The sequence below is a fragment of the Myodes glareolus genome, chromosome 9, assembly GCF_982192425.1.
Source record: "Myodes glareolus chromosome 9, mMyoGla1.1, whole genome shotgun sequence".
NCBI classification, from domain to species: domain Eukaryota; kingdom Metazoa; phylum Chordata; class Mammalia; order Rodentia; family Cricetidae; genus Myodes; species Myodes glareolus.
This window is the reverse complement of record NC_142034.1, coordinates 85,029,352-85,040,719: the sequence shown is the minus strand read 5'-3', so window position 1 is coordinate 85,040,719 and position 11,368 is coordinate 85,029,352.

The window sequence follows — 11,368 nt, the reverse complement described above, 5'->3', positions numbered from 1 at the left end:
AACTTAACCTAACACGATAGGAAAAAATTGAAAATTGGACTCCATTACATTTTCTGCTATCACATCAAATGATTAATTTAAATTATAGAAAGAAGTAAATGAAATGACATTTTCTCACATACCTGGACTTGTTCCCTGAAAATATCATTCTTGCTAAAGTAGTTTATCAATTTTCATGTAATTGATCTTTGGCTCAAGTTAATTCTTTTTATGGAATGATTGAATATTCATGAGACTGCAGCTATATTCTAATTATGATTCTTGATCAGTATTTGAAATCCAGACTAGACAGACACCCACACATTCCTAAGGGGATGAAAGCTATACAACCATTTGTAAACATCAGCTGGTCTTAATCAACTAGGTCTTAAGAAATGAATCCAACTTAAGGTTAAAATCATCGAGAGACAATCTGCTACCAACACTGTGCTGTGGAAAAAAAAAACTCTCAAGACTTCAAGTGAACCAGAAATATACCCAAATAATATTTTTTTCGGATTTAATATACTCTTACAAAAAATAGAATTTCATTCATACTAGTATCATAGTAGCAACATTTTTAATAGGAAAATCTACAGCTTAAAGTAAGTATTTAAAGTTCTGTTAATTCTTGCTATGATTTTTTTGTTGTTGTTGTCATTGGGACTCTTGTCTTCAAGCTTGAGACCATGCACAAAGTGATTGTTGCTTTATAAAGAGCTTTTTGATGTCTGGGGATGGAAAGGGTTAAAAATCCACATTCTTATCTAAATTCTATACTTGAAAACTGGTTGGGTAAGGTTAAAAAGGTTCTCATTGATTAAAATATTAGTTTAGAGTGCATGAGCAAAGAGGATGTCAAAGTTTAATTTTACTAAAAGATTCAGTGCCAAATTATACAGTGTATTAAACAACATAAGAAGCCTTTAAAATTAACAACAACTCAGCATTTAGTACTTATTATATTGTCAATGAAAATGATAATTGGGAGCCTAAAATAAAATTCACAATAAAAAACATTTTCATTACTTCAAGTACTTCTTATGTCACTATGTTTTCTACCTTTTTTGTTCAATACTTTTGTTTAAAATTACTTTACATTAGTCACTGTTAGCCAGAAAACTATGTCATGGGAATATTACATGTTGAACATAGCTACACATTGCAATGAAATGAGGTGACAGATACGTACAGCTTGGCCCGAATCTTTCCTTTTTCTTAGTCTTAAAGCTAAAGACATCATTCCACTTGCAAGCTCTGAATGTCAGAATGTCAGTAGATAGCTATCATGTGACCGTAGGAACATAAAAATGGTTAAGGTTAAAATGAAAAAAATCATGTAGACTACAAATCCCTTAGTCAAACAGCAAACTACATAGAAAAAAATCACAATAAATGGAAGAAAGATTCCTTACTCTTTCATATTAACATCTGATTCTAGGATTTATTTAATCAATTGATGTAAAAATTATGTGTAATTAATACTAAACAATTTAAAGCATCCTATGTTCCAGTATGACCATCACCACTTCTAGTATTTCACTTGTGCTAATTTGATAATAATAGTAATAACAACTAACATTTATATGCACTTGCAACGTTGCATTAGAGTATGCTATTATATTATAAGGAGATGTGAAAGTATGGAATATACAGATCAAATGAATTAATAGTTGGAGAGGTGCGGATGAAGCCTTTAAAGAGATTTATTAGCTGGCACATAAAGGTACTATAATATAACTCAAAATCAACCTGACATGAAGACTTAAATTCTAAAATAGTCTCTACTTTTTAAGAATAAACTACCCCTCTTTAAGTTGTATATAAGTATATTTATAATAGAGATTTTTGTCTTCAATCTCATTCTACTATTGTGTCCTTTTACTCTTGTTACTGAGCTTTCCATTTCAAATAGGTAAAGTTTTGAATTTTTTTCTTAGTTCTATGGAAATATTTTGTGAACACACAATTAAAAATGCAATCATATCAAAGAACAAATTGGACAAACTGGTATTGATTTGATCTCTAAGCCAAACAAATTTTGTAGGGAATATTTTTTAAAAAAAAACCTATGAAGTTTAAACAATTAAAAACAGTTAATCTGCTTCTAGAAAAGCAAAAGTAGAATATTATCAGGAGACTTAGGGGTAACAGTAGAGATAGAGTAGTGGAGGCTTAAAAATGATACTGGAATGAAACGGTTAGTTCCAGATCTTCATTAGCTCTAGACCTTCAAAGCAAAACTGACATAACTGTTTTATTTTTAAGAAGTTTGCTGATATTTTCTGCAGTCCTTTTAAATTATCTATTTCACCTGTTGGTGAATTTTTCTATTCACGTTTATATTACTTCTTCCTTTAATCTCTATATACAAAATGCTCTTTTTTCTTATCCAACAGTTCATATGTGAAATCTGGAATTATCTGTTTGCCTTATATGTTTCATTTTTGTGATTTATTTCTTCCTATTTTTAGATAGAAAACTTCTTTACTTATTTATATTAAAAATAAAGAGCTTCAAAATAGGTGGATTGCCTGCTAGGCAAAGTAAAGCTTCTTTGAGTATTGGGATATACAACAGAGACACAATTTTGATTATAATCTTAAAAGCATTGATATAGAGAAATCTTTTATATGACACTACTTAACTTTTAAAGAATAGAACACTCTAACATTCTTCATTGATGCTTGAGGGATCCGATTCCTTATGTTCTGGAGAAATTTGGATTATTTTTGTTTGTAGATTTCTCTTTTGTGCCTTATAGATGTGGTGACCATGATATCCAGAGAATGCTGGCAATCTGATAGGTTAGTTGAGAGTTCCAATCTCATTCTACATCCTTTATCTTCACATGGCAGTACTTTTCTATATGGTACATTAAGGATAAATGGACCCAAAGTATTTCAAGACTCAAAGACAAATTGTTGCTGGCACCAATTTGAAGAGTACAGTTTCACGAATGAATCAGCATCACTAACTAGTAAGATTTTTGTGCTACATAATTCCTTGAGATTTGGCCACTAAAATGGAGCCAAACTACTGATTAGAACTGAATTTTCCTTACATTAGCCACAAGGTTATATCATATTTCTTGGCTACTATTGCTTATGATAACCTTTGAGCATGAACTCATACGTTGGTCAATCACCATCTTATCTCCAACATAGTGTTACCTCTTGCGCTGTAAGCCTCATCAATGGCTATTGGGAGGGAATGCATTATTTGAGGAACACTTTGGCAATTCTGCCTATATTATGGAACAATTTTTATGTAGTTTCCTAAGCTGGTTCATAGTTATTCTGTCCTACAACTTTTAAAACCATTGCTTTACAGTCTATTGAGTCATCATAATCAATGTTTTCTTTGCACATGAATTGCATGCCTACTCTGATCATAAAATAAAGGTAGACAAAGCATAGGCACTGATTCATGAATTGAACCACTTCTTTCACTTTGCCCTAGCTCCCCCTCTTTCTCCTGACTGCCACTGACAAAAGATAACTGTTATATCCCCATGTTAATGATTCAAGTGATCATGACCTTAGTGCATGAGAAGACAGTGATAATGTGTTGTTTTACCACTAGGTTATAAATATTGAAACAATAAATCCAATATGAATGAAATCATCATTCTTATTTTCTCATATAGTCTATATTAGACTGGTACAATTCAGATATAATGACATACTTTAGTCAGAATAGAATTTAGGTGTTGTGAGTTTTATAGCTTGTCTGATTAGCAAGTTGAGAGTATTGAGGGATTTTTAGTATTTAATATACAGAATGAGAGAAATAGATGGGTTGACATACCCTAAGCTGTAATTACATTTTATTTATGATGGACACAGTACTAACTGTGACAGTCCTTTATGAGTTACTGAACTTTTGACCATTGTTATTGTCTTCATTTATTTTTTTAAGCATAGTAGCCTCATGAGACAACACTTTTTTTTCTAGAAGTGAACGTTTAGGTTGTTTATATATTTAGAACACTATGAATATAACAGCCATAAGCATGAGAATCCAATACTTCTTAATTCTAATTTCAATAATATGGGAAAATATACTTAGGTTATTGCTGGGATCTATAATTATGTCATTTTATGAGTACTACTCTGTATATTGTGAAGACACATAAACACATGGCTATGAAGAGAACATCTGGACATTACACTTTACTGTGCCCCCTGTGCTAATGGTTCTGGCCCCTGGGGGTAACATCCAAATGTATCAAAATAAATACACTAAATATATGTAATTTTACATCAACTCTAACAATGCATCATGCTGTTATTAAAATTTAGTTGATATCTGTGGGAAATCCCAATTCACTGCTATCAGAGTTTATTTCCCATGATACTACACAATCTCATGTCACATTCAGGTTCATTGTTAAATTCTGGATCATGCATTATTTTCATTGTTTGTTTTCTCATTTAAATCATACCAAGTGTTGAATGTTTTAGGTGAAAATAACAATGTATTCTTTGTCACTATACTATACTATACTGTACTGTACTCTACTGTACTATACTATACTTTACTTTGCTACACTATACTGCAGTCTTCTTTCTATGTCTTTTTACATTATTTTTCAAATACACACTCAAGAATGTTTAGAGTCCTGGGTGAATGGCCTAGGTCAACACATGAATGAACAGAACCATTGTCTGTGATATGGTCCACCAAACTCGCAGAATATCTGACAACTCAGCAACCCTTCTCCTGCTATTCAGAAGGCAAAGTACCTCCACTTCCAATGGAATCACTTATGGTCTCGCTCACATTTCCCTAGAGTATCATAAGAGGAGAAATCTACAAAAATTGCAAAATATACAGAATGAAAGTTTCTTGATTGCAAAGTGGTTATATTAGTATCCTCAGATTCCTGAACTAGGGTGAAGGAATTTATCTGATATATGTATGTCACAGGAGAATGAAGATTAGCATGAACATGAGACACTGAAACACCTGAAACCACTTTCATTTAAATAAGATTAGTCTTATTTTTTCTAATGATAAGTTGAAAAAGGTCAATTAATAAAATCACAATAGCATTTATGAAAAATAGTGACTAATTTTAATGTACCATAATGTATGTATACAGAAAAATAAAATTTTTCTGAACCTACTCTTTATGTTCCAAATATTGGTAACAGATTAAGATGTAGCATTTGTACTGATGTATGAAATATTGGTGCAAAGTAGTACTTAAAACAGTTGAACTGACAAAGGTTAGAAAGGTGTATGGGTGAATTTTTCATTACACATTATGGCTAGAGAGTATTTTATAACTTGAAGTTATTAATAAAACGTTGACAATATAATGACAACAACACATACAAATTTGAAATGTAAGAATATTTTAAAATTGAAATATCACTGTGAATTTGCATAAGTCACATATACCTGAGATTTGGAGTGGGACACTGGCCATCGAACTAAAGCAATTGGTGTTATTCAGGTGTACACATTGAAGTAAGAGCTTGCAGAGCAAACTTGGGTCCTGAGCTGCCATTCAAAGTGATATGGAAGGCAACAAATACATTGCAGAATACTCTCATATTTATATTTCTTTCTGGACTTCACAGGTGCTTTTAAGTATAACACATACAACTGAAGCCATGCATCCTAGTGAGATTCCTAATGCGAGACTAAAATAAGAGATAGAGCATCTCCCTGCATCAGCTGAAAATGGGGGAATCAACTCCCACTGCTGAATCTGATTTGGTTCTGTATCTTCATTATAAAATATTGATCCATCTAAAATAAACAAATAAAATACCTTTCAAGTTTGTTTAAGTTGTAATTTTCTCTAACTTTGGTGAATATAAAGAAAGTGTTTATTTCAATATCTCTATAGAATGTGTACTAAATGTACTCACATGATTATCTCTGTCTTTTTATTTATTAATTTGAGAATTTCATACATATCTTCTCCTCTACCCTGTCTTCCACAACTTCTTCTCTGTCCCCTCATCACCTCTCAATTTTGAGACCTCTTGTTGTAATATAGTGTATAATCTGAATTACATATATATTGTATATATATCTGAACCCAGTTAGTGTTGCCCATATGTGCAGATGGTGAGACCTGAGCGCAAAGGATTGGAGGTCACCCTGAAGAAAACTGGTTCTCACTCTTTCAGTCTCCATTGTCTGTTATCAGCAAAAGCACGCTTTGTTTTCTCTATAATCCAATTATTGCTTAGTTTAAATTATGCTATCTTCAGTTCATAAATGGAAATGGCTTCTATTGATTTCTCAGAGTTCAGGTCACTCATTCATTCATGCAATATTTAGACTGTACATTATAAAAGGACAAGAACTAAAGATATTCAATATATAAATGTTCTAATAAACTATGCTGAAGATAATGCCAAATTTGAACAGCAATAAACAAAGGGATTTAGCAATCTCTGAGGCCCAGTTGTTTGCTGTTTGTAAATCATTATCCTTTAAAATTCGAGATCAGTGATTCATATCAGCATATTCTATAGTGTAAAGTAAATAGATTCTATACCACTGTTTACTACAAAACATATTAAGTAAATATGTGCAAACACATAAATTTATAGCTAAGAGTAAATCTCTTTCTCCAAAGTATAATTTGACTCTCCAAACCATGGACTCTGCAGACCACAGTCACTGACAGTTCTTCAGGTTTGTTTTTCGGACATAATAAATTAAATTTTTGACAAGAATATAATAAAAGTAAATCAGTTTTTCCTCAATGCTAGAGAGGAAGCACAGGGTCTAGAATGATCTACAATGAGTTATAATTTTAGCCCGAAAGTCAATCATGATATACAGTAGATAGCAATATTTTATTCAAAAAATGAACCTAAAAATATAAACCTAGTAATGTTCTCTTGCTGTTCACCCAACATCATTCCTAGACTTTTAGTATAAGTATGTAAATCTGCGTTTTCAAAGATTATTTCTATTTATACTTTCTATTATAATTATAGATTTTAAACATAAATTAAATATAGGGGTCAGACTGCTGGCTCAATGATTAAGTCTTAGGTGCTCTTTGAGAGCACCTGGGCTCAATGTCTAGTACCTAATGGTGATTCACAACTGTCTGTTACTCCAGGTCCAGAGAATCCAAACCCTCTTCTGGACTCTTCAGGGACAAGACTCATAATGAATACACAGGTAAATATGAAGGTAAAATACCCATAAGTATAAGATAATGATTTAAAAATAAATAAAATGAATTTTATCTGATGATATAGATAACTGATAAATATGAATTTTTTTTAAAATGCTGAAAAATTATTTGTATAATAAATAAATAAAATAAGAAAACTGAAATCTCAAGATATTCTTAAATATTTAAATGATGTTACTGCTGATTTGCAGGTATTTTTGAACTAAATACACACACATACACAGGAGAGAGAAAAGAGAGGGGGTACAACAAATGACAAGTGTGTATGACTTGGAAAGCTAACAATTTCCTCTGTGTTTTCTCTGTGACATTTCTAGTCTAGAGTTTCATTAACTACATTTTAATAAGGGGAAAACAAGTTTTTCTTATTTGTAATAATTGAAAGCTATCTTCAGAGACTTAAAATTTGAAATTGGCATTCATCACTTACTTTCACATTTTTCTATGGAAGGTTTATACATGATATGGGATAATTAATCAAATTATTATGTGCAGTATAAAAAATTCTAGGAATTATATTGTAGGTTGTATTATCCTAAGCACTAACATAAAATGTGTATTTATAATGCCAGTCCCAATGGCTTCAGTTCAATCCCTTGGACCTACATTATAGATGAAAAGCAGGAGTCTCATATGCAGACCTCTGCCTTCCACACAATGGCTAGAGTACACACTCTTCCTTCACCTCACACATAAACAAATAAATATAACACAGAGAAGAAATTGCCATTGGAAAAAAATGACAAAGTAGTGCTTACTTATCCTTATGTACAGTTCTGTGTCTGATTAGATATCCTTAAACATGTCTCTGGGCATTGATACTCAAGTTTGAAGTACCATTTGTCTCTCTGACTTCTACATCTAACCCATGCCAACCCATATATTTTCTGTGAAAGTTATTTCCTTTCTCTTGATAACTGTCAACATTTCTGTTCATGCTAAGCAAAGTAAATGATTTTTCACAGCTCCCTTCATTTCTGATCACTCTTTGAAGATGGGTCATCTGTGCACCACCACAATCAAAGGCTTGACAAAACCTAATACCAAAATGAATGTAATAACAATACTTAATATCTATCATTGTATTAATTTATACTCTTATATGTTAAAATTTTGGCTAATATTTATCATTATGCAATGACCCAGAACAATATATGTATTTTCAGAATGAGAAAAAAATAAAATAACATTTTAAGTCTCTTCCTATTCAAGGTCATTGCTTTATGTAACTAGAATCTTTATGTATTCAACAAATTTCTTTTTGATAATTCATTTTGGTAAACATTACACAGATTAATCATAATTATTTGCCCTCATTATATTGGTGGCCATGGCAATAATTATGGGATTAATGTGACAACAATTATGATTAGCAACATAATGAGGGCAAATAATTTGTAATTAAAGTAGTGGCATCACTGTCTTTTCTTGTCAGTTGCTCATGCTTACATGATTAGAACAGTTTTCAACTTCTTTTGTGAAGTTACACTCTGTTAAAATTATATAACACGATATATGAATCCATTAGATGTGTAGACAGGAATTGCAAAATATAGAGTTTAGCCTTATGTTTAATAAGTTAAGGTGCACTTTCATTGGCTCCTTTAATGAATCCCTGTATTTGCCTAAGGATGTTGGGTTAATATATAAAACACTGGACTATGGCCAAAATTTGTGTCTTATCCATTCCTATGCTACATATTCAAAAGACTGTTATTTTAACACTGAAGACTTATAATTAAATTTAAGATGAATCATAAAATTTTATTCAAAAATCCGCTAAGCATTTTGATTCACATTTCAAATGTATATATTACTGCATAAATTGTGATTCTGCATAATACACAGTAGTGAACATATTCTTCTATTTCTCCAAATTAGTCAGAGGTTCTTTACTGCTTTGCCAACCATTCTCACGCTCAAACAATTCACATCGCAACTTTAATCAATGCTTCCAAAATCTTCACATGCATAATACAATCTTCCTTAAGTTATAAATCTTTACATTTTCAGATCTATTTCATATCTAACCTAAAGATTTCTAATTAGACGATAGCATGAGTTTAAAATTTTACTCCTATTTTATTTTCTACCTATCAAAATCCTCCTATATTCAGGGATCATCTCAATAAAAATATTGCCTGATTAGACATATACTTAATTCTCAATATACTTCCTTGGGATCTTAGTTTTAGATGAACATGTCAAGCAATGATTCAAGGAGTATATGGATTAACACAGAGTGTAGCTATTCAGTCATCTGTAGACAAGATGGAGTTGATAGGTGAAATGAGTTGGGATCTTTCTTGGCCCTCATTACAGTTGAGTCAAGAAATGGTCTGGAGGTCAATACCAGGAGCAGTGGTCCAGAATTTCTGAAATGATGTGACTTCAGAATAGTGGTGTTCAGTGACCTAGACTGAAGTGTTCTGCTGACAAAAACCGAATATCGTGCTTTCTTCCAATAAATGTAAGCATTAGAGTTTCAAAGCACATATATACATATATAAGTATATATGTATTATGCTAGTACACACTAATATATAGGTATGTATATATGTATGTGTGTATCTACACATATGCATTTATTCACACACATGTGTGTGTATCCTGAACTTTCAACATTTTTCTCAAAGATATTCTATAAGACTTTGACACTATAATGCTTACATGTACTGTAATATATTACTGCTTTCCTTAGCATTTTATTTCTGTGTATTGGAGGTTGTTGTCATTGCTTGTGTACCTTAAAATTCCTTATGATGAACAACAGTAGGATCCAACATTTTTTACCATTGTCTGAAAACGTTTTTCTGTATTAGGATAGAGTAGGCTTTAGGCTTCGTGGTTCATAGTTCATGTGGCTTCTCATTGGATCACTCAGTCCAACATGGATATATTATATTAACGCAAATAACCCTGACCTAATTCCAATGTATTTTCAGTTATTAACACTGTACACTAATCACAAATCAAGGATTTTTTTAAATTAGATTCCAATTATGTAAACTATTAAGAATATTTTTATCTTAAAGAGCATCTGAGAACAATCAACAACCAAATTGAAACTATGGTCTGGAAGATTAATTTTCAAATGTGTGCTATGATTGCGATCATTGACGATCATTTATGAGACTGTCAGAAATCCTGAGAGTTTGACTGCCTATCATAGCGTCATTACTCTGAAAGTTAGGAGTAGGTTGAGGGACCCTCCATACAATTTTAAGTAGAGATCATATTATAATAGTATTTGCTTTTCTATTTCTTTTTGTATATAGGAATGGATAGCTATTGAGGGCCAGGTTAGTCTGGAACTTTCCCAAAGTCCCCAATGCTTGGAGAAGGAATTTTATGCCATATGTAAAACAACTCCATACTTGGCAAGGGATGTCATCAATGTCCTGGAGTCAGGGCCTTGTGGAAGCTGCTGTTTTTTAGGTCCTGAGAATATCTACCCCTTAAAGGGATATGGTTATCAGTTGCATAGCACTAGGTCTTTGGTACACTTGAAATGACCTTTGTTCTTTTTGTGTAACATTGCCTAATTAACTTCTTGCCGATATTGTCCCATTGTATGATAACTTTTCTTTGACTCTACCATTTTTTCCTTGTGAACAGTATATAAGATGCTGTCATTCTTAATAATGTTGCCAAACATAATATGTAGTTTGTGTAACATCTTTTGATCTCAAAATTCCATATCATGTTTATTTATCAATCATATGAGCCTTCCTCCCAGGTACCTGTCACTAAACTTGGACAAGCTCATTCATATAAGAGCTACATTTCTGAAGGACCACCAGAATCCTAGTTGAAAGAAATTAGAATGTAATTCAGATGTAAGAGCCAGTTCTCTACCCATGTTCTCCTGAAGTCAAAAAAGTGAGGCTGTAAAGCAATTTGTAATTCAGGGGTCAATATGGTACCCATAGCTTCTCTAGAGAGAAGATGAGTCATAATTTGGAACAGTCCACAAATAATAAAAGGTAAATGATCACTTGATATAGGCATAGATGGTTAAGAATGAAGGTAATACACTAGGGAATTGTGGGTTTGTTCAGAATAACAGTAATCATTAATAAGAAGAATGTGCATTAGGAGTTAAAGTACCATCGATTGAAGAAGTTAGCACCTGCTCTAAACAGCAGCATGGCATAATCAGATGCAGGACCAGAAAGAACAGCTTTGTAACAAAGCTAGGATTTGCCAAGC